The 24,752-nt window shown below is 34.7% G+C and overlaps 1 protein-coding gene across 7 annotated transcripts in view; it reads right to left on the bottom strand.

Moving 5' to 3' along the window:
• The window catches only part of FRS2 (fibroblast growth factor receptor substrate 2), a 110,198-nt gene that overhangs the window by 40,718 nt on the left and 44,728 nt on the right, over window positions 1-24,752 (bottom strand). For 5 of the 7 annotated variants that reach the window (XM_077913793.1, XM_077913798.1, XM_077913794.1 and 2 more), the window contains exons 2-3: window positions 19,186-19,281; window positions 18,216-18,312 (exon numbers count right to left, since the gene is read on the bottom strand). The gene's annotated coding sequence lies outside the window, so the exon portion shown is untranslated. Of the gene's footprint in view, window positions 1-8,712; window positions 8,756-18,215; window positions 18,313-19,185; window positions 19,282-24,752 lie in introns of all 7 variants that reach the window. The other 2 variants (XM_077913795.1, XM_077913796.1) reach the window with 1 other exon arrangement.

Here is a 24,752-nt window from a genome sequence, read left to right as displayed (position 1 = left end):
CTGGGATCATGTCCTGAGGTGAGGGCAGCCACTCAACCGCTGAGCCACCCAGGTGTCCCGAAATGGTCAATATTTTTAAATAAAAAATTTGATTGATTTAAAGATAAAAAATTCAAAATGATCCTGAAAAGAATTTAAGATCAATAAATACAACTTTTTACCATTTGTGAGTAGGCCAAAAGTTTGCATTAAATACAAAATAATAAATGTTGGGCCTGTTTATAAGAATCAATTATGCAACACCCTCAAGCAAATTGCTCTTTTACTAGATTTTTAAAAACTTAGGTTGGTCCAGGAGTAAATGTATTTAAGAGTGGAATATGAGCAAATATCTGGTAAAAGTTGCTAAGTATGTGATTTCTGGGTTTAAAAACATACTTAAGGGACTCAGTGCTTTGTTTTTTAAATAGACTTTACTTTTAAAAACAGTTTCAGATTTAGAGAAAAACTGATAATAGTACAGAATTCCCATATACTGACTCCACAGCTGGTGTTACATTTTAATAACATCTTACATTAGTATGGCACATTAATAAACTAATACGGATATATAATTATTAACTAAAATCCATACTTTTGGGGCATGTGGGTAGCTCGGTGGTTGAATGTCTGCCATTGGCTCAGGTCCTGATACTGGGGTCCTGGAATCGAATCTCCTGGAATCTCCCTTGCAGGGAGCCTGCTTTTCCCTTTCCATAGGTCTTTGACTCTCTCTGTCTCTCTCATGAATGAATGAATAAAAACTTTTAAAAAGTCAAATCAGGGATCCCTGGGGGGGCTCAGTGGTTTAGCGCCTGCCTTCAGCCCAGGGCATAATCCTGGAGTCTCAGGATCGAATCCCACATTGGGCTCCCTGCATGGAGCCTGCTTCTCCCTATGCCCGTGTCTCTGCCTCTCTCTCCCTCTCTCTGTGTATCTCATGAATAAATAAAATCTTAAAAAAAAAAAAATCAAATCTATACTTTTTTCAAAGTTTTCACACAATATGTTTTGTTGCAGAATCCTATTCAGGATACCATATTACATTTAGTTATATCCCCTTAGGCTCCTTTTGGCTACAATGTCTCAGATTTTCCTTGTTTTTTTAAAACCCTGACAGTCTGGGGGAATATGGGTCAAGTATTTTATAGAATGTCCTTCTATTGCAATTTCTCTGGTGATTTTCTCATAATCAGACTGGGGTCATGGGTTTTAGGGAGGAAGACCACAGGGATAAAAGTGCCATTTTCATTACAGCATATCTTTGGAACTATCCATATGACTTATCACTATTGACCTGGCTTAGGTAGTTTTTATCAGATTTCTCCACTGTAAAATTACTCTTCCCAATCTCCTTTCATTAGTGGACTCTTTAAAAGGAAGTCATTATGCAGAGACCATGCTCAAAGAGTGGGGTTGAAGATGGAGTACCAACATAAATTATTTGGAGTTCTTTTGCACAGGAGATTTGTCTCTTCACCATTTATTTATTCAACAATGTATTTATACCACATGGAGCCATGGGTATATACTCTGCATTAGAATTCAATACTACTTTTACACTTATTTTCTTGTTTACATTATTCTACCTTTGACCACTGGGAGTTCTTTCAGTTGCCTCCTATGTCCCTTTGACATAGTCTCATCATTTTCAGTTTGTTTAAAAGCACTTTTTGGCACTTTAAGATGCTCTAGGCCGATCTCCCATATTTCTTGCCTCAGTCCTTGAATCAGCCATTTCTCCAAGGAGCCCTGGTTTCTTCTACTAGATAATTGTATTAGAAACCAAAATCTGAGAACCAGGTGTGTTCTTGCTACTGGGATGTCACTGCTTCCAGGAGGGCCTAATTTTAACTGATTTTATGTTATTTTGGGGTAATTTGTAGAATAAGATATAGAAATACAGTCATGCATAGACTGTACTAGGCCTATGGAGTGTTAAAATTAGTTAATGCAATTATTAATGTATTTATCATCATTTTATAGATTTGTTTTGAAAGTAAGCTGAAAACCATAAAGGAGACTGAATTTTTAAAAATATTTAAATTTTTTTAAAAAATAAAAACCAGGACATGTCCCCCCACTTTTTTTTTAAAGGAAAGGGGGACAAATGCATGTCAGAAATAAATATGAAATGTCATCATGACTTCTGTAGGTCAGCAAGCAGTTTAGCAACTTTTTGGTGTCAGGGACCCCTTTACACTTTTAAAATTTTTACTTACATATTTATATAAGTTTTTAAAGATTTTATTTATTTGAGAGAGAGAGAGAGAGAGAGAGAGAGAGAGCACAAACAGGGGGAGGGGCAGAGGGAGAAGGAGAAGCAGGCTCCTCCCTGAGCAGGGAGCCCAATGCAGTGCTTGATCTCAGGACCCTTAGATCATGACCTGAGCTGAAGGCAGACTCTTAACAGACTGAGCCAGCCAGGAACCCTGAGAAATTTTTTGAATAATTTTAACTGGGTTATTATCTATTGATATTTCTCAAATTTAAGTTAAATGTGAGAAATATTTAAAACATTTATTAATTTATTTAAAAGGTACGCCCATTATGTGTTACTATAAATAATACCTATATGAAAAAACCTGTTTAAAAATTTATTTTCCGGGGATCCCTGGGTGGCGCAGCGGTTTGGCGCCTGCCTTTGGCCCAGGGCGTGATCCTGGAGACCTGGGATCGAATCCCACGTCCGGCTCCCGGAGCATGGGGCCTGCTTCTCCCTCTGCCTGCGTCTCTGTCTCTCTCTCTCTCTCTCTCTCTGTGTGACTATCATAAATAAATAAAAATTTTTAAAAAAATTTAAAAAAAATTTATTTTCCAAAAAACTTGATAAGATAAACATTATATTTTTGCAAATATCTGTAATATCTGACTTTATAGAAGACTAGATTCTTTTTTTAAATTCAATTAATTAAAATATAACGTATTACTGGTTTCGGAGGTAGAGCTAAGTGATTCATCAGTCTTATATAATACCCAGTGCTCATTATATCACGTGCCCCCCTTGATGTCCATCACTCAGTTACCCCCTCCCCTCCCCTCCAGCAACCCTCAGTTTGTTTTCTATGATTAAAGTCTCTTATGGTTTGTCTCCCTCTCTGATTTCATCTTGGTTTATTTTTTCCTCTCTTCCCCTATGATCTTAAGACAACTGGATTTTTAAGACTGATTCTGCAATTTGTTGTTTTGGTTAAAGTATGTAAGTATATGAAGAAAATCCAGCCTCACACAGATATATAGTTGGGAAAGAGAATATTTTAATAATTATTTCAAATAACTGTTGATATTCCTGGCAGTTTCCTGGAGGAACTCAACAAATGGCAGTTTCCTGGAGGCTAGATACACTGTGGATTCTAAAACCCTATCAATGAACTTTTCATGTTCTATTACATTAAACTCCATTAGTTTATCTTGCATTCTGAATGGATCTTTTACTCATATGTGATTTAGTATCATTACACGTTGGTCATCTGGAAAATATTGAATCACAGTGTTATGCAAGTGTTCCAAATTGACAGAGTTCAGAATACAAGATGAAGAAAAAGAAAATCACATTCTTTAATATCATTACACACCTCACAAGAAAAGCCTTTAAGTATCTGAGAAGCTGTCAAGCTCACGGTATTAGGTACAAGTTTTCCAAAATTCTAAATTTTACTGGAAAGTTTTATTTATTTTTAATGACTGGGTACAAATACAGATGTTTTTCTTGAAGCGTTGGGTTCACTTGGTTCCTTTTTGAGAAAAATGAATGTCAAATACATAAGTTCAAATAATGGAAGTTTGCCTCTCCTGTTTTTTCAAGAAAAAAAAAAAAAAGGAATGGGTACAGATAAAACCAGCTAGTCCAGCTCATATCTCAGCTGAGCAAGTACTTTTTCTGAGGATGATTTGTCATGCTTCAGTATACAGGGCAAGTACTCAGAGTCAAGATCTAATGAAATTAGTAATTTTATTGCTTCATCAAGGACATTCTTTTTTTTAAGATTTTATTTACTTATTTGGCAGAGAAAGAGAGCACACACAAGAAGGGGGAAGGGACAGAGGGAAAGGGAGAGGCAGATTCCTCACCCAACCGGGAGCCCAATGCAGGGCTCGATCCTAGACCCTGTGATCCTCACCTGAGCAGAAGGTAGACAGTTAACCGACTGAGCCGCCCAAGCATCCCACATCAAGTACATTCTTAAATAAAACTGGATTAAAAAAAAAAAAAAACTCTATGAATGTATGGCAATGAAAAATGTAATACATCCGTTTGGTGCCACTGCCTTAATTTGTGTTAAGGTATTAGCAGTTTTATTCACCATTGCTTTTACAGCATCACTGCAAATGTCAACATAGTGGAAAAGAAAAAAAAAAAATCTGTATTGAGAAAATAGTTTTGACCTCCCAGATCATTTTGATCTCAGGGACCCGTGTAGTTCTACAGAACAGTTTGAAAACTGCTCAAAATTAGATATTCCAATGATAAGATCATATTACAAACAGTATCATACCAAAAAATTAGAGATTTTAGATGAAACAAATTCCTAGAAAAAATTAACTTGTTTAATCTAATTCAAGAGGAAACAAAAATATGAATAGTCTTAAAATCTTAAAATATTCAATCAAGAATTGTAAAATCATCTCATAAGGAAATTCTAGGCCTAGATAGCTTCACAGATTCTCTCAAACATGCAATTAAGAAATAATTTTGTGAGCACCTGGGTGGCTCAGTGGTTGAATGTTTGCCTTTGACTCAGGTCGTGATCCCAGGATCCTGGGATCGAGTCCTGCATTGGGCACCCTATGGGGAGCCTGTTTCTGCCTATGTCTCTGCCTTCTCTGTGTGTCTCTCATGAATAAATAAAATTTAAAAAAAGAAAAAAAGAATCTTACACAACATATTCCTGAAAATAAAGATACTCTCCCTGACTCATTTTGAGACTTGTAATAACCTTGATATCAAGCGCAGCACAACAAAAGAAAATTACAGGCTGTCGTTCATAAATATTAGTGCAAAATTCTTAAATACTAGCAAACAACGTCCAAGGTAGGTTTAATATTAGAAAAACCAAAATAATTGTCCATGTTAATAAACAAAAGAAGAAAAAATGTATTAATATTAATACATTCAGAGAAGATAAATCTTTTCAGAGGTTTCTCTCAACAGAAAAGCAAAGCTTTAAGGCTGTTTTAGGAGATCCAAGTAACCTAAAAGGACAAGCTTCCTGGCCTCAAGGAAAAATGAAGCTGCAGTACTCCCAGAATGAGGAAGCCTCTGCAGGAATGAGGTGCTACCAATATCACTTTTTCCAAAAGAAAAAAATTAGAGTCAAAATCCTAATCAAGTTTTTATGTTTCATATTAAATGCGGTCATGCTTACCATGACCCCACACAACGGGTTCAACAGTTTAACAAACCTCTCATAACAATCAGTTTGTAAGACAAAGGTGGCCTATAATGTTGCCCCTGACTTACTATTAATCATCTGCCCTAAAGGGGTGGTGTATGCTATAACTATTCTTTGACTATTACTCAGAATACCGGTATAACCACCTTTTTCCCTATCTTATTGCTACTCACATAAGGGCACTCTACCCAAAGGAAGCAGTACTGTTTCCACTGCCACAGATCTTAAGTAAGTTCAATAAAACTCAGCTTGTCCAATTTTAAAACAGACCTAAGTGATTAAATCATAAAATTGTGTGTGTCTGTGTGTGTGTGTGTACATTTTATTTTAGCTTCAACATTAAAAAAGGAATGAATTATCCAAACTTAGAATTAAGAATTTTTTTAATGGAAGCCTGCTGGTGGGAATTCTATGCCCTATTTCTTACATAAACCTTACCTAAAATGCGTATTTATTTGAAATGCATCAAGGATTTCCATTTCTGGCAACATAGTAGGTTAGATGCCCAGACTGAATTTATTGCCTAAATCTAGAATGCTGTATAAATATTTCTTTAATATTTTTAAATTTCCTAATTTGGCACAAATGTACAGAAAAGCTATGGAAGGTAGCTCTTGACTTTCAGGTTACCTCATAACACTACTTTGAAAACTACAGTACTGGAGATAGGCTGTATACCCTGAGACTCCCCAATATGGGAAATGTAATAAAAGAACTTTGCATGTAGCTAAAAATCCAAAAGGCTACACCTGCAAAGTAGAGCTGAATGAACAGAAAACCTACTTAGCAGAAGGTGAGAACAAGCAAACTTGCCTGCTTGACCTTGGTGCTGGTAGGAGGTAGAAAAAAAAAATCTCTTGTAAGAATTTATGACCAAAAGCCCGCTCTTAAATGAATTTGTAAAGAAGGAAAAAGATAAAAAGGGGTGAGAAACATGGTAAATAGATTAAGAAGGCCTAACATAAGTCATCAGAGTTATAGAGCCCATGTTTCCAAGATGACCATGAAAAGGAGGTACAATGATTATGTCAAAAAAAAAGGCTGCAGCCCTATATAGCCTATTTGCTGCACTTAACTGCACCCAATGTATGCAAAGGACAACATCATTAAGAAGTTCATCTTTGGGCAGCCCCGGTGGCTTAGCAGTTTAGTGCCGCCTTCAGTCCAGGGCGTGATCTCAGGGATCCGGGATCGAGTTCCACATCGAGCTCCCTATGGAGCCTGCTTCTCCTTCTGCCTGTATCTCTGCCTCTCCCTCTCTCTCTCTCTCTCTCTCTCTCTCTGTCTCTATGAATAAATAAATAAAATCTTAAAAAAAAAAAAAAGTCATCTTTGGAAACAAAGTAGAGGCATCAAAGACATTTCCAAAGTCCCCAAACTATATGTATAACCATACGTCACTGTGTGAGTTGTACCATTCACAACAAGAAAGTCAAGAATTAGTCTCACGATGCATGGAAGGACCAAACATGGGATTTTAAATACCCTAATTCAGACCTGCAGATGCTGCCCCATGACCTCTGCCAAAGTCTACATAAGAAGTACTTAAGATCTGAAGAAAGACTGTCCACTGAAGTGAAAAATGTTATAGAAGAAAAAAATAAGGAAAATAATAGGCATTATTCAGAAAGGTAAAACGATCAAGAATTTAACATAATTATTCAAAGGCATTTTCAGATCCAGGAAGTTCAAGGAATCCCAAGTAAAATTACAAATATTAAAATAAAATAATAAAGTAAAAAAATAACTTCAATACATTCTATAAAACTATGGAACATCAAGGAAGGGGAAAAAATTTTTTAAAAAAACCAGTCAAATAAAAGATTACTTACAAAGGAAGGGCAATTTTATTTCTCAACAGCAACAGTGGCAGTCAAAACACCAAAATAATGTGATGAGAAAACACAGAATTCAATACACAGTGAAATTATCTTTCAAGAATACAGATAAAATAGACACCGTTAGATAAACAAAAAACATTCCCATCCAACTTCACCAAAAGCTTTTCATTATAACAATTTCTAAAGGATGTACTTCAGGTAGAAAAAAATATTTCACATAGAAGGTCTCAGATAATGAACCAAGAAAATAGTAAACAAATGTAAACAAAGATCAACTACCTAAAACAATAATTCATCTAAAAAAATTTTATGTATGCAAGAGATAAATATGTTAAAACTAATATAATAGACAATGATGTTATACATTTTTGGAAGGAGGACAATCAGGGCATTTATTACATTATTCTGGAATAGGTTAAAGATACTGATTTAAACTCTTCCTTTTAAAAAGGACATCTTTATTAAAAAAATAAAAAAATAAAAAATAAAAAATAAATTAAAAGGACATCTTTAAAAAGCTAGAGTAACCACTGAAAGAATAAGTATTAACTTACAAACAAGACTGCATGTGTGTAAGGTATTAGGGGGATTGAAATGAGAAAACACACCTATATGAAGGCTTCAAACACATAACTCCAAACAAAAGACTGGAATGGGAAGGAAAGGTCGGACACATAGATCACAAGGCAAAAATAAATCTAAATCTAAATCTACCGGTATTTAAAATTCCAGTAAAAAATATTGTCATTCAGAACAAAAACTTAATTTACCATACCCTGTTTATAAGATAAACTAAATTATAGGACCAATGAAAAGCTAAAGGATGAAAAATACTATTACCCAAAAGAAAGCTAGAACAGATATATTAATCCAAGAAAATAGCCAGGCACATAAAACTATAAGGCAAATAAGTTTTGGATACAGCCTTTCATAATGACAGAAAATTTGATTTAAGACAGACAATTCAAAATATAAGTACTTAATAGCATAGACACAAAATACATAAAACAAAAATTAACATATCTAGTAAAGAAACTGCCAAACCTACCATCAGGTGAGAGGCATCAATATGCCTTTCTCAGCAGAGAAACTGACAGGGAGTCCCAAAATAAAACCAAACCCAAATCCAAACAAAACCTAGGCAAACCATGAAAGATGTGACTAGAACAGTTAACAAGTTCATGAACATATATGTAGCACTGTACTAAACATTCTTTCCAAATGCATATGGAACATTCATGAAAACTAGCCATGTGTTAGGTCTTAAGGTTAGTATGTTAACCTTGGTTCCATAATGAAACCAACTTGGAACACTATCATAAAAATTATATTTAAAAGTTAAATATTTTGAAATTAAGAATACATTTTTAAATAATTCATGAGGCAAATAAAAGTTATTTTTTAATTTAAAAAAAGCCAAAAATACTGTATATCAAATACAATCTATTAAAAATGATTCAAAAAGATTTAGAACTCACACTTTCCAATTCAAAACTTACCATAAAGCAACTGCCATCAAGCATCAAATCACCAAGTGTGGTACTGGCCAAAAGAGAAATATAGATCAAACGAAATAGAATTGAGAATCCAGAAATAAATCCATACATTTATGGTCAATTGATTTTCAAAAAGGGAGTCTAGATAATTCGATGTGGAAAGAAAGGGATCTTGCATGTCCCTCTGCTGATGTCTCTGCCTCTCTCTCTCTCTGTCTCTCAAGATTAAATAAACAAAATCTTTAAAAAAAAAAAAAAGTCTAATATCCAAAAGATATACAGAATTCCTACAGCCATAAAAAGACAACTCAATTTTAAAATAAACAAAAGCTCTGAATATATATTTCTCCAAAGAAGTTATACAAGTGGCCAAAAAGCATATGAAAAGATACTCAACAAAACTAGTCATTGGGAAAATGCACCTCAAAACCACAGATCCCACTTCACACCCATTAGGATGACTATAATCAAAAAGACAGACAATAGCAAGTGTTGGCAAGGATGTGAAGAAACTAGAACCCTCCATACACTACTTGTGGGGCTGTAAAGTGGCACAACTGCTTTGTAAAACAGTTTGGCAGATCGTATAAAGGTTAAGTATAGCATACAATATGAGCCCAATAATTCTATTCCTAAATACATACCGAAATAACTGAAAAATCTGTATAGGCAAAAATGTGTATACAGAGATTCATATTATTCATAATAGCCAAAAAATGGAAACAATCCAAATGTGTGACAACTGATTAATGCATAAATAAAATGTAGTTTATCCACACAATGTAATAATATTCTACCAAAAAAGGAAAGATATATTGATACTAGCTACAATTAGAATAAACTTTGAAAATATTACACTAAGTGAAAGATCCTAGACAATAAAGTTCACATATTACATAGATTAAACATTATTGGGAATATTAAAAAAATGAATTTTATACTTCAAAGGGGTGAATTTTATATATGAACTATATATCAGTTTTTCTCTTTTTTATATTTTTCGAGATTTTATTTATTTATTCATGAGAGACACAGAGAAAGAGAGGCAGAGACACAGGCAGAGAGAGAGAAGCAGGCTCCATGCAGGGAGCCTGATGTGGGACTTGCCAAAGGCGGACACTCAACCCCTGAGCTACCCTACCCAGGTGTCCCTATATATCAGCTTTTAAAGGGCAAATAAATCAATTAAGCATCTAAAAATAAGAAATAGAGAATCTAAACAGAAAAATAATTTTTTAAAAATCAAAGTTACAGTTTAAAATCTTTCCACTAAAAAAATCATCAAACCCAGACAGATTTAAGATGTTTCACCAAAAAGTGAAGGAACTACAAATAATTACAATTAAACAAATTATTCTAGAGAATAGTAAAAAAGAAAAACATTTTCTAATTCATATCAAAATCCAACCAGGATAAGGAATGCCAATACCATTCAATGGAGGAAAAGACAGTTGTTTCAACAAAATAGTGCTGAGAAAACTAGATATACACATGCAAAAGAATGAACTTGACCCTTACATTTTATACAAAAATTAACTCAAAATAAAGTCCTAAATATAAGACCTAAAATTATAATACTCTAAGAAAAAAATTAGGGGTCAAGCTTCACGACATTGAATTTAACAATAATTTCTTGGCTATGACACCAAAACCACAGGCAACAAAAGTAAAAAACAGTTAAACTGAACTACATCAAAAGTAAAAACTTCCTGCACCACAGGAAACAATCAATAGCCTGAAAAGGCAACCTATGGAGTAGAAGAAAATCTTTGCAAATCATATATCTGATAAGGGTGTCAACATCCAGAACATATAAAGGACTCCTATATAACTCAGCAACAGTAACAACTACACAAGTAACCTGATCAATGGGCAAAGGACTTGAACAAACATTTCTCCAGAGAAAATACACCAATGGCTAACAAGCATATGAAAAGATCCTCATCATCACTAGTTATTAAGGAAATGCAAATCAAAACTACAATGAGACATTACTTCACAACCACTAGGATGGCTACCAACAACAACAACAACAAAAAACAGAAAATAGGGGTGCCTCGGTGCTTCAGTTGATTCAGCATCTGACTCTTGATTTCAGCTCAGGTTGTAATCTCAGGGTCCTGAGGCTGAGCCCTGAACCCCACACCAGGCTCTGCTCTCAGCAGGAAGCCTGTTCCTCTCCCTCCCTCCCTGCCCTTCCCCTGCACATGTGTGTGCTTTCTCTCTCTCAAATAAATAAATCTTAAAAAAAAAAAAAAAAGTGTTGGCAAGTATATGGAGAAATTGGAACTCTTCTGCACTGCTGGTAGGAACCTAAATGGTGTAGATGCTATGAAAAACAGGCTATTTTTAATTCTCAAAAAATTAAAAATAGAATTACCACATTAACAGCAATACCACTTCTGGGTCTATATTCAACGGAATTAAAAGAAGGGTGTAGAAGAGCTATCTGTACATACATTTTCATAGCAGCATTATTCACAATAGCCAGAAGGTGGAAGCAACATACTTGTCCACTAACAGATGAGTGGATAAACACACAGTGGTATATTATTCAGCCTTAAAAAGGAAATTTTGATACATACTACAACATTATGCTAAATGAAAAGCCAGGCACAAAAAAGATAAATACGGTATGATTTCACTTCTATGAGGTATCCACAGTAGTCAAACTCATAAAAATAGAAAGTAGGATGGTGGTTGCCAGGGCAATGGGGAGGGAGAGATGAAGAGTGTTTAATGGGTATAGAGTTTCAGTTTTGCAAGATGAAAAAGTTCTGGAGATTAGTTGCACAACCAATGTGAATATACTTAACACTACTAAATCATACACTTATAAATGGGTAAGATTATTAAACTTTATAATAGGTATATTTTACCACAATTAACATATAAAATGAGAGATATGATAAAAATCCAACCAGGATTACATGAGAATGGAAAATTAAAAGTCAATCTGACTCATGAACACTACTGTAAGAATCCTAAATAAAGTGTAAGCAAACTAGATCCAATAATTTATAAAAAAGATAATCCATACATGACCAAATTAGGTTTACCCCAGGAATGCTTAGTTAACCTAAAAATATCAATGTAATTGATATTGAAAATCAACGTAATTGACTACATTAACAAATTAAGGAGAAAAAATTTTAATCATTGCTGAAGTTAAACAAAAGCCTTTCAATACAGTTCAACATCTATTGATTTAAAACGAAGAAATAAATAAAAGTCCTAGCCAGGTAAGAATAGAAAGAAACTTCCTTAGTTTGATAAACACCATCTTTTTAAAAAATTACAAATATCACTTTAAATGGTAAAATTTGAAAGCATATTTTTGAGGTCATGAACAAGACAAGAAACAAAACTTTGAGTATCTGAGTTATCTATGATATTACAGTAATGATTCAGAGGTAGACAAAAGACCAATGGTACAGAAAAGAAAGTACAGAAATAAAACTATCTACATATGAAAACTTGATGATGAAATTTCGCAAAGCAGGGAAGAAATGAAGAACAATTTTAATAAACAGTGCTGGGATAACCAATTACCCATATGGGAAGAGTGAATTCCTATCCCACACCTCTCATAAAAATCAATTACTAGGAGACCTCAGGATTAAATGTGAAAGGCAAAACCATAAAGCTTTCAGCTGATAGAGAACGCCATCAAAACTTATCAAGGTATACCATGAGAATAATCAACTGAATCAATAATCAAATTACTTTAATTTTTAAATTTCCCTCTATATTTTATAAATTAATCAATTAAACAGCAAATATGTCAAAGCAAGTATACTATGATTAAGAATATGATGCTAATGTAATAAAGAGCTGTAATGTCCAGTGACTTCACATCTTAAAAGATACATATTTATGCTCTCATTTAAGATCAACAAGTTATTGCCAAGATTTGTAAGCAAGGATAAAAACAAAAAACAAAAAACCTCATGGTTCATTCAGCAGGTGTCTATATCAATGCATGTGGCTATATCTCATTTCAAATATTAGCAATCGTGTCCATGGTAAAGTCTAAATAGTGTTTCAGGTAAGTGGGCTTGTTAATTTGACACTTCCCACCATTCCCTGAATCATATTTTTTTACCAAATGCCCAACCTATCTTCAGATACTTCAGGGAAGAAACACAATGTATTAAGGTAAGATCTCCTTGGGAAGAGTAAGAGCTATAAAGAAAGTCGAGAGGAGAATGGATCAAATAGATAACTATTCTTAGAACTTTCAAATAAATCTGAAACTAAACGTGCCCTAGATATAATTACAAGGAACACATCATTCACTTGGGCACTAATAACACTGTATATATGACTGAAAGGGGTGAGCTGGAAAGAACATTCATCCCAAGATAATTTTTGTTTTACAATACAGTATGTGTCCACTATGTAAAATAAATTCATTCCCAATATATCTACCATCAAAACACCCCCCTTTTCACCCAAAACACACACATACATAGAAGGTAGATGTTTTCAACCTAAACTGTAAGCCTCTGGCTCACATGAAAACAGAATGATTTTTAACCACACACAAGCTCTAGCACTCAGATTTGTAGTTTCTACATGCTGCCCACACAGCACTTTGTGAGCATGTGATTAGGAGGAATGATGCACAAACACACCACATTCCTTCCCTCAGCTCACACATCAAGAACTTGCCCTCTCAGCTGCATTCTTCTCCAAACAGCCATGGTCACCTTAGCAACCCAATGCTCCTAATATGGACAGCTGGTCCATTTAAAGTCAGCCCTTCTTGGCAGGAAAAATGCTTGTTCTTCAAAGTGGGGGAGAGAGGAGAGGTTTTCCTTTCAATACACATTACAGGGGTTGATTTAACTTGATCAGCACTTTTGTTCTGTGGCAGCAATTTGTGTCAAGTTTCAACCTATTCTGAGTTTTTGGTTTTTTGGTTTTGTTTTTCTTTTTTTAAATCTGAAAGCAAGTGGTTAAAAAAAAAGGCAGCTCATATGGAATTCTAAAGAAGACTGAACATGAAACAAAAAGGTATCTGAAATAACTGTATTCTTTTATAAAAAGATAAAGCTATCCACATTTTTTAAAGTTCCAATTTACTTAAATTACATTTGAAGTCTTAATACACAATAAGAAATCAGAGTCAGAAGACCTGTCTTTTTAACACCATAGCCTATTTTTGAATAACAAAAACATAGCTAAACTTCAAAGTCCCATAACTCCAATCTACTCAATAGACTATGAGTCAATCTGTGTTCCTTTATCCCACCACCTACATGTGAAATCTCTCACAATCTTTCTAAAGGATCAAATGTCAACGAGGTATTGAAAACAAATGGTTAGTATATCCAAAGACACTCCAGACCTAGAACGCCCCAGGATAAAACTGGATTATTCAAAACCAAACTTGATCTGTATTTACACCACGAAAGCTGGGCCTGAACCAAATTAAGTCACTCTGGAGAAAAGATGCAGGTTTATAATACAGTTTTCCTGATTTTCATACTACAAACAAATGATCTGAGGGGAGAGGATTACTATATTCTGAAATATGTGAGATCAAACTGCTCGTTCCATTCCCACAAATTGGGGATTCTATTTCTCCTATCCATCAAAACTAGACACCTAATCCTTAAGAGGCATGTTCTAAACTTAAAAATATCTAAATTTATGGTATTTGTTCTAAATTGGTAATATTTTTTAAAGATTTTATTTATTTATTTATTGCATGAGTTGGGGGAGGGGCAAAAGGAGTGGGACAAGCAGACTCCCCACTGAGCAGAAGTCTCACATGGGGCTGAATCCCAGGATCCTGAGATCACGACCAGAGCTGAAGTTAGGCACTTAACCTACTGAGCCACCCAGTTGCCCCAAATTGGAAATATTTTTGAAATAATGTTCTATATGACAGTAGTGGACAAAATTCAAATTTATTAAATGCTATTTTAGTAAACCTTAAGGTTAAGTGACTATCAATAATTATTCATTGGTTATATTTTTGTATACGTGTGTTTTTAAAACTTTTTTTTTATAGATCAAAGATTCCAGCATTAGCTGCTGTTTCTTTTTTTATATATAAATTTATTTTTTATTGGTGTTCAATATGCCAACATATAGAATAACACCCAGTGCTCATCCCATCAAGTGCCCCCCTCAGTGCCTGTCACCCAGTCACCCCCACCCCCCGCCCACCTCCCCTTCCACCACTCCAGTTCATTTCCCAGAGTTAGGAGCTTTAGGGTATGAGGTTCTTCAGGTTAGAAACACTTCTTTTAAGCTAAAACCAGAAATTAAATCTTCTATATAGAGCAAGATATCAGTTGATAGGGTGGCAGTAGGATTAGTAAAAAGAACCTAAAGTTCACTCTACTTCAGTTTCATCATTTGTAAAAAGATCTGTTTTACTTATGCCATCTCTCAATATAACAAAGGGAGAATAATGAAATTACTATGCCATATAAAATACTCAGAAACTAATGAAACTAGAAAAGGGGACTATGTTACCTGATACTAATTCTCTGAACTGTTGTTTTTAAGAGAGTGTGGGGAGTATTCAACAATGCATGGGATACTAACTCAATATCAACTTGAAGAGTTGCTGGTCTTCCCACCAAAGATCTTATAAATACTTAAGTGTTGACATATAAATAATTACTTCTTTCAAAATGCCTCAGGATTGGCTTCACTTTTAGCAAATACAAATTCCCTTACCCCTTTCCATTCCATTACTGAATCAGTAACACATTTTCTTCTAGCCCCCAGAACTAAGTGGCCCTAAGATCTTCCTCTCACACAAACTGCTCCTCACAAGGTACCTTTAGCTTTTTCTGTCTGATGGAAGCCCTTCCCTGATCTGTTCAAGGCTGTCATTATCCTTCTTCTAAAGTTGAGGATCACTCTGTTCTCTCATAGGAACATTCTACTCTCTTTTCTCTTCATTACTGCGAGGCATAGCATCACCATGGACTTGGAGCTTCTACAGTTCCCTCTCTCTATAGTTTTTCTAGTTAGGGGATCCAAAAAAAGTTGCTTTCACTGATAATGTTACTATGGATGAAATTGTATTTCTGCATCCCAAATTTAAAAACTTGGATTTGTCCTGTTCCTACTCTGTATTAGATTCAGTAATGGGAATTCACAGAAAATACAATGTAGAGATTAATAGGTAATAGGTAACAGAGAAGTTCCAAAATATTACTGGTATCTTTGAACTATTAAGCTTTTGTGGGCTAACACTGAGACCTGAGCATTTAACATACTGTTTATAGAAGAAAAACACATGTTTTTGTTAGGGCCCACAATTCTTTCCTTTGTTTTAACAGACTCTTAGCCTTTGAAACAGATGTTTATATTTCCTCTAATCTTCCATAGCATCTAATTCCATTCTTTAGATTCAATTCTAATATTAAGAAAATGAACACAAATTGGCCTTTTCTTAAATGTTTATTTAATGATCCCTATACATTTAAGGAATTTTACAGTTAATAGTTTCATTCTAATAAATAATCGAAAATACAATGTACCAGTTGGACAAACCAAATTAGAGGAACACTCAGCAATGTGGCCAGATCTTAGAAATAAGGAAGAGGGAGGCAGGTGAAGGGGACTACAAGAACTGGACTAAGACCTAACATTTAACTAAAATATATGAAATAATAAAACCTTTTATAAGACATAAAAGGATAAATAACAAACATATTAAAAGGTCACTTATATGGGAACTCGTTATAAAGGAAAACAGAAAAACAGTCCTTTAATGAACCAATGATAATGGGAATGACACACACTGAAGAATATTGTTAACTCAATATTTCTGTACTTGAGGTTAAAAACTGATACTTCAAACACAGCCATCTTCCTTCATAAAAACAGAGTTGCTCAAAAATTTAAACAATTTTTTAAATTGTGGTAAAGTATCTAACATAAAATTTATCATTTCAATCATTTGCTAGTAGAGTTAACAATAATTTTTATTAAAGTTGTCATTGTCCTTTTAATATCTTTGACTGTATAGGAGGATGATAGTATGTAAATATGAATAATATTGTTTTGGTTATTTCCTACTCTAAAAAACATATGAAAATATCTGGGCTTTTATAAAAATATTTGCTGAACACTTACAGGATGGCCTTAGGGGTACCAGACACTATGATCCATCACCATTGTATCAAACATTGTATTAATGTTTAAGAATTCAAACTTCATTTGCCAAAAGAACAGGGACAAAGGTGTATGTAACAAGATCAAGTTCACTAAGATTAAATCATTTGAAATTTCTGTTTTCCCTTTAAGCATGATGGTCTAGGGAAAGAATGATCTGGATTTCTCCTGAACTACTATTGCCTTTGAGTAGCACCCTGGAGGTTTCATATAGTGCTACAACACATGTTCTAGGACTCCTTCCCTTAACCCTCTACCAACAGAAGAAAAATATAGGGGAAAAGCTTCACAAGAAACTTGAAAGTGAAAACTACTGAGGCATTGCTTTCTCGACCCCACCCCCTGCCCCCACAAACCAATGGGTCTCTTTATTTTAACCCTTTGTTTTTAGTTATCAAGATAAAACTGACCTGAGTAATAAATCTGTGGCAATTTCAAAACTAGGTGGGAATGTTGTGTTTGGGAGTACATGTTCCCTCAACAAAAAGGATAAGAAATAAGAAAGAGTTACTAATCTAAATAATTCACTTTATAAACATTTTCCAGTTGGCAAATTATACTCAACTGCAGTGATCACTACTACCTGTATCAAAGAGTTCCTGAGAAAATTTAAAACAATGTAACCTCTTAAGACCAAGCAATTGATTTTAAGTTCCTGGTGAGTAATAAGGACACCAACAGGTGATTTTACTATCTACTCCACTTAACATTTCACCTTTCAGAAGTCCAAAAAGTATAACAATCTAAATCAATGATGATTTAAAATTCATTGTAAAGATGATCATTTAGGATTTTTAGGATTTTTCTTAATACCAAATGTTACTAAATATTTCATTATCTACTTAATAGAAAGTATTCCACTTTTTAACCTAAATGTAGGAGTTATATACTTTTCCATAGGTGGAAACATAGGTAAATAATCTCCCTTAACTTAAAGCCTCTAATAGAACTTCTAGGACTCCTCTACTGCCCCAAGTCATTTAGGTAATGTCCACTGAAGTAAAAGTTGGATGGGCCCCAAGGGAAGAAGAGAACTGTTCTCCTAAAATGGACAAACCTGATCCTAAGGATGCTAGGAATAAGTTCCTTAATAATGCTAGGAATAAGGATGCCATGAAAAGCAGTATTTGAGTTCCAAAGGTGACTACTTTTATCGCACTCTTTTAATCTTAACTTCAAATATAATGTACTTTGCAAATTCTGAGGTAGTAAAGGAGGAGCTAACAAATTTGTGATAATCCTATAATAATCAAGAAAAGATATGAAATAAATACAGGGAAAATAATTTAAAACACCCAAGAGCAACTAAACCTATATTCAACTATATTTGATTTATTATTATATTAACAATTTCTTACCTTGTGGAATTCTCTTCTGAGAAAAATAGATACAATTCTGTTCCTAAAAAAACGTCAGGTAGAAAAGTTGAAATATTAGTTTCAAAACAGGAAGTCTCTGAAAAATAAAAAGTTAACAAAACGTTGATACAGTACATAGTGTCATGACATTTGGTATTATCAAAACATAAGAGTCAAATGGCTCTAATAATCAAAGTATTTTAATATTTTTATTAAAGTATTTATAAAATGTATTATTTTTATTATTACAAAAACACTATTCTACTGGCTATCAAATCATTTCTTCTAGGTACATAATGATGTCTTGGCACATTTTCATATTCTAAGATATCAGTACTCAATTTGGTTTTACTCTTACCAAGATTTGATATCCTGGAGGTTTTTAGGTATAATCCATATGTCATAAAATTCATCCCTTTAAAGTGTAAAATTCAGTGGTTTTTACTATATTCACAAAATTGTGTAACCATTACCAACCACCACATTATTCCAGAACATTTTCATTACCCCAATAAGAAACCCTGTACTGAAGAGTACATTTCTATTCACAGGGAGAAACATCTGAAACAAATTTAATTTTAAAAGATATAAAAGAAGCATATTCTTCACAACACTATAATCAAAATGATTTTAAAAAAAATGTATAGAACAGAGACTGGGAAGGAAAACAAATGTCCCAAAAATTAAAAAGTAGCTATATTTGGATAGTGGTGGATAGTGGATTACAGTGACTCTTTTTCATATATTTCCTCTCAAGTTATGATTTTATAATATTATCTTTATAGTTCTTAAAAAGTACAGCACAGACATACATTTTCTAGAGCTACATGCTCTAATTTGTACTACAATCCAAAGTAAAAACAGAAATACAAGTTGACACTTAAGAAAATGTCCACTATACTTTTTGTTAAACGTTTTTCAAAATACATAAAATAAGTATAAAGTTTAAAAAAATTTTGGCCACACTTACTAATCTGGTTGAAAAGCCACAGCTGCATCTTACTTTATGACAAATTGACTGTTTCATCACTTTTGCATCTGGGCATCTACTTCTTAATGGTCATTTCTGAAATAAAGATGTAGTCATTAAGAATGTAAGAAAAGCATAAAATCTTTAAGGACAATTTTCTAAATTTTAGTGTCTATAAAAGGATCAAAAAATTTCTTGAGTAACCTTTTAATAAAAAAACATTAACAGGGCTGAGGATGAGGTGAGAGAGATGGAAAATAGGCTATCATCCCACAGGACCAAAATTATACAGTTATGTTACACATACTGAGTATAAAGATCTATAAATCCTTTAGTCCTCAATGCCTTCCACCCACCAGGGTCTTGCAATTCCTAAGATTGCCATTTACAGACGGGAAAAAGAAAAGAGGGAGATGTAGAAGAAGAGCCCCAAAACTCCACATTTGAAAACAGTAAATTGATTATGGCTGATTGTCTCTTCTCCCGCCCTCATGGCCTAGAGAAAGTAAGCTCCAGAGCAGATTTTTATTGGTTTTATTTACTGGTATCTTTTGAGCACGTAAGACAATGACTGCCACACAAGAAGCACCCAGTTAATATTTATTGAAAGAACAAATAAATTGATGAGTGATATAATCTTAATTGATGAAATATTTAACCTGGTACTATTTCAAAATGGCAAAGTCTCATAATGCCATCTCTTCCACACATACACCATTGATATGAATGCCAACTACATCACCATTATTGTTTTTTCCCCAGTAAACTCGGCCCATAATTAAAAGACAAACTGTGGGGCAGCCCGGGTGGCTCAGCGGTTTACAGCCGCCTTCAGCCCGGGCCTGATCCTGGAGGCCTGGGATCGAGTCCCACGTTGGGCTCCCTGCATGGAGCCTGCTTCTCTCTCTGCCTGTGTCTCTGCCTCTCTCTCTGTCTCATGAATAAATAAATAAAATCTTTAAAAATAAATAAATAAATAAATAAATAAATAAATAAATAAAAGACAAACTGTGGTATCAGTCTTCAAAGAACAGAACAAAGAATTTTTCAAAGAACAGAATTTCATATATCACTGAAATTTTATTGTTGCAATCTTTGGGGAAAACTCCCAAAAGGGTAATTGCTAGATAAGCAATCTTGCTAAATACTGCTGAATGTTGCAAGTAGGTTATTTTTATTTAACATGTATGTTCTTTTAGCTGCTTGTTGTGGAGAAAGCTAGGAACACAAGAAACTCTTTTACATGGAATAAAAAGTTTACAGTTCTCAAGAACAACGTTCAAGGAGACCAGTAGTAGCTCTCTATTTCCCTTGCTATACCTGAATTAGTATTCCATATGATGCTACTCTTTTGTTTAAAAAAAAAAAAAAAATGGGAAGACTACAAATATAAATACAGACTTGGGGTTTTTTTCTTTCATAAGAGAAAAAACAACGTAAGGATAAATTGAAAGCATTTTTAAATGGTTATCTACAGAGAAAAGAGAAAACAGAATGTAAGGGACAGGGATGGAAGTTAGACTTCTCAGACCTTGTTTTGCAGTTTTTATGTTAGAGACATGTTTTAAGATCAAATGAACATCAAATGACATGTTGAACATTAAAATGGTAATGACTCCCACTGATTCAAACATTAAATATATTTTTTTCTCTTAAAGATTCATTTATTTGGGATGCCTAGGTGGCTCAGTGGTTGAGCGTCTGCCTTTGGCTCAGGGTGTGATCCCAGTTCAGGGATCGAGTCCCACATCAGGATCCCTGCAGGGAGCCTGCTTCTCCTCTGCCTATGCCTCTGCCTCTCTCTGTGTCTCTCATAAATAAATAAAATCTTAAAAAAAAAAAAAAAAGGACTTATTTATTAGAGAGAGACAGCATGCAAGCGGAGGAAGGGGCAGAGGGAAAGAATAGCCAAGCAGACTCCCACTGAGCGTTGAGCCCAACGTGGGGTTCGATCCCATGACCCATGAGATTAAGACCTGAATGAAACCAAGAGTCAGATACTAAACTGGCTGAGCCACCCAGGCGCCAGTGAAACTTAAATATACTTTTAAACATCATGGCCATCCCTTGTGGTTGCTCTAGCACTAACTTATTATTCTGAAAGTTGATAAAGAGAAAGAATCAAGCACTTATTCTGGCTTTTTTTTTTTAAAGATTTTATTTATTTATTCATGAGAGACACAGAAAGAGAGAGAGGCAGAGACACAGACAGAGGGAGAAGCAGGCTCCATGCAGGGAGCCCAACATGGGACTCGATCCCAGGACTCCAGGATCACGCCCTGGGCCCAAGGCAGGCACTAAACTGCCAAGCCACCCAGGGATCCCTTATTCTGGCTTTCTTATATGGAAAATATCCTTGAGTAGCCAAGCAGTCAGTAGGTGAAAACTCTTTTTTATAGGACTCCAAATTATAAATGTAGAAGGAATGATAAAATCAGAAAATCATCACTTTGTAACATCTAATGAAATACTGGATCTAAAAAATGATCAATGGTTGCTAAAACCATTACGTAAAAGACTAATGGGAAACTTTATAATGGATAAATCAAGTAAACAAAATTTGAACCCAGTGATTAACCTTAATATCATTAAAAAATGGGTCAATCCAACACTATATGCAGAAATATTCATCACTACCCATTCAGGGCCCATCCTAGGAGCTCCAGTTTCAAAAGACAACCCATAATGTTACCACTTTTAACACTGACCACGAGGGTCCACAGCACCTGAGTTCTCAAGTGCAAGTTCCCTATCTGATCTCTCAGCCTCTCCCTTTGCTCACCTCATTAAGTCAATCAAATTTGTCACATCATTCCATTCTTCCACTCAAAGCCTCTATACTTGAACCCATCTCACTAGTCTCAAAGACAAAATCCCTCACAAAGGCCATAAGGATCTATTACTTCCCTCCCACATCTCTGGAATGTCATCTCCTACCACTCTCTCCCTTGTTCACTCCATCCCAGCCACACTGGCCTCTTTCCTTTCCTTAAACACTTCAAGCACATTCTCACTTCAGGGCCTCAGGACTTGTCTTTCCCTCTGCCTGGAACACCAGCTATCTCTTATTCCTCCTCCATTTCCTCTAGGACTTGGTTTTTACAAGTTATCTCATCATGAGATTCCTTGTACCACTGGCAAGCCCAAAATATCTGTCTCAGATTTTCTTATCTGGCAGAGAATATGTAAGAAGAAATATTCTGGAGATGATAATCATCTGAAATATGTAAGTCACCAATCACCGTATCTTTGTGTCTAAACATCTATAGAACTCTACAGTCCCTTTTAAAAGATTCTTTTTTTTAAAAGATTTTATTTATTTATTTATTCATGAGAGACAGAGAGAGAGAGGCAGAGACACAGGCTGAGGGAGAAGCAGGCTTCCCTCAGGGAGCCTAATGCAGGGCTCAAACTCAGGACCCCAGGATCACAACTGAGCCAAAGGCAGACGCTCAACCACTGAGACACCCAGATGTCTCCCCTTATAAAACATTCTTTAAAAGATTCTTATGGTCCCAACTTCAAAGAATTAATAAAGATATAGCCACCATAGTGCTTCTTCTTCTTCTTTTTTTTTTTTTTTTTGGTTGTGGTTTTGTTTTTAAATCATCTGTACTATAACTCTAGGAAGGGGTGGTAAAGGATTTGAATTAAATGAGTCCCATTAAAAAACAACAACCTGCAAAATAAATGGCCCTTTCCTCCCATTCCTTTAGGGCCTTCTCTTTGGGTTTACATTATAAAGTTCCAAGTAATCTCGGGAAAAGTTTAAATTTGCTTTCAAATTTGTTACCTTTAGGCACCATGACCACCAGAAAGAATCAAAAGAACTCACTAACTCTAACATGACTAGACTAGCTATGACATGGTAGGGATGTTTGAACTTAATTATTTTTCTTTAAATAAACAAACTCCCCTGGGCTAAAGCCTACTCTGCCTTTTAAACATCCTGTGGCTGGCAAGCTTCAGAGTCTTAAGAGAGATAGCCAGGGGACAGAGAAAACAGCAAGTATGACTCAGTGATCACATTTAATGGTCTCTGAAGACCAAAACAAAGATACCAGTTCTGGCAAGAGATCTCTAGAATTGCCCCAAAACTGACTTATCCACATACCTTTCATCTGAACAATCTATTTTCACTTAGTTTAAGGTTCACAAAGCACTTGTTATGTGCCTATCAGACCTTAGGTACAAAAATAAACCAACAGTATAAGAAAACAATCAGCAGGGGTTCTAAGGGTTGGATGATGAAATTTTATGTTAAAATCTGCTTTGTTTGGGGAGGTAATACAAGTCTTGAGTATTTTTGTGCAGAAATACCCCCCACTCATTTAGAAATCAGACTTTAGCAAGTTCAACCACTTCAAAGAAGGCTTGTGATATTAAAGTAATCTTTCTTGAGCAACTTTTTTTTTGAGAGAGAGAAAGAGAAAATCTGTGCACACAAAGTGAGGGGATGGGGGAACAGGGACAGAGAAAGAGGGAGAGAAAATCACAAGCAGGCTCCATGCTGGGCTTGATCCCATGGACCCTGAAATCACAATCTGAGCTCAAATCAAGAGTTGGACGCTCAACGGACTGAATGACTCAGGTACCCACTTCTTGAGCAACTTCTGTGTGCCAGTTATTTACATTAGTTCACCTAATTCTCAGAACTTCTCTATGGGAAAGGTATTAACAAAGCACACAGAGTGGTCAAGTAACTTGTCCAAACCAGAAAGAAACAGCTCCCACGATACAAAATCCTTCTTCCTTTTCACTATTATAATCTGCAGTAAATTGGAAAAAAATGATTAGTCACAAACACATCTGCCCTCTAGGAGGAACATGTAAGTCCAGGCAGCTCATTTAAGAAATGTGTTCCATTCTTCCAAAGCTGCTTTAGATAAGAGGACAAAAGGGGAAGATTCACTGTTATATATTAATGAGAAACCTATGACATTTAAAAGATGAATCAGAAAAATATGGTGTGTTGAGGTCTAAGGGACCTGAGTAAGCTAGGCATACCAGTGCTCGCTAACTAGTATGCTTTCACGATGATTTCCTATATCACTTTAAGTCACTGATGGCTATTCCATATACTCTGAGAAGTCAGGGAAAAAGCGTTAAGATTTAACAGACGGAGTAGACAGGTGTTTTATCAAAATGGTTTCTATACTTTTCTGGATGTTTGAAATAGTTATCTCACTCTTGACATAGATATAGATATACAGATGTATACAAATACATATATTAAAGTATCCTATTAATTTCTTAAAATTTACAACAAAATTGAGTTACGATTCCTAATTTTCGTTTTCTAGAAAATTCTCTCACATGAAACATCTTAGTTCCTGATTCCATGGGATAATACTTCCTGGAACTCAGTTCTTTATACTGAACAGAATCTAATTTTTAATGAATCCATTAGTCAGAAAATATTTTGTAGAAATATTTTCTCAGAAAGGTAAACTTGATTTTTATTAGATGCACACAATAAAAGTAACATACCTATTGTAAAATAAGAAGACAATTACAATTAAGATACATCACCCAGGAAAGACAGCCTTGCTTCACAAGTGTCCTAG

This window comes from Canis aureus, chromosome 11, assembly GCF_053574225.1.
Source record: "Canis aureus isolate CA01 chromosome 11, VMU_Caureus_v.1.0, whole genome shotgun sequence".
Taxonomy (NCBI): Eukaryota; Metazoa; Chordata; class Mammalia; order Carnivora; family Canidae; genus Canis; species Canis aureus.
Note: the sequence above shows the minus strand (reverse complement) of the source record. Positions and strands in the feature narration are given on the sequence as shown.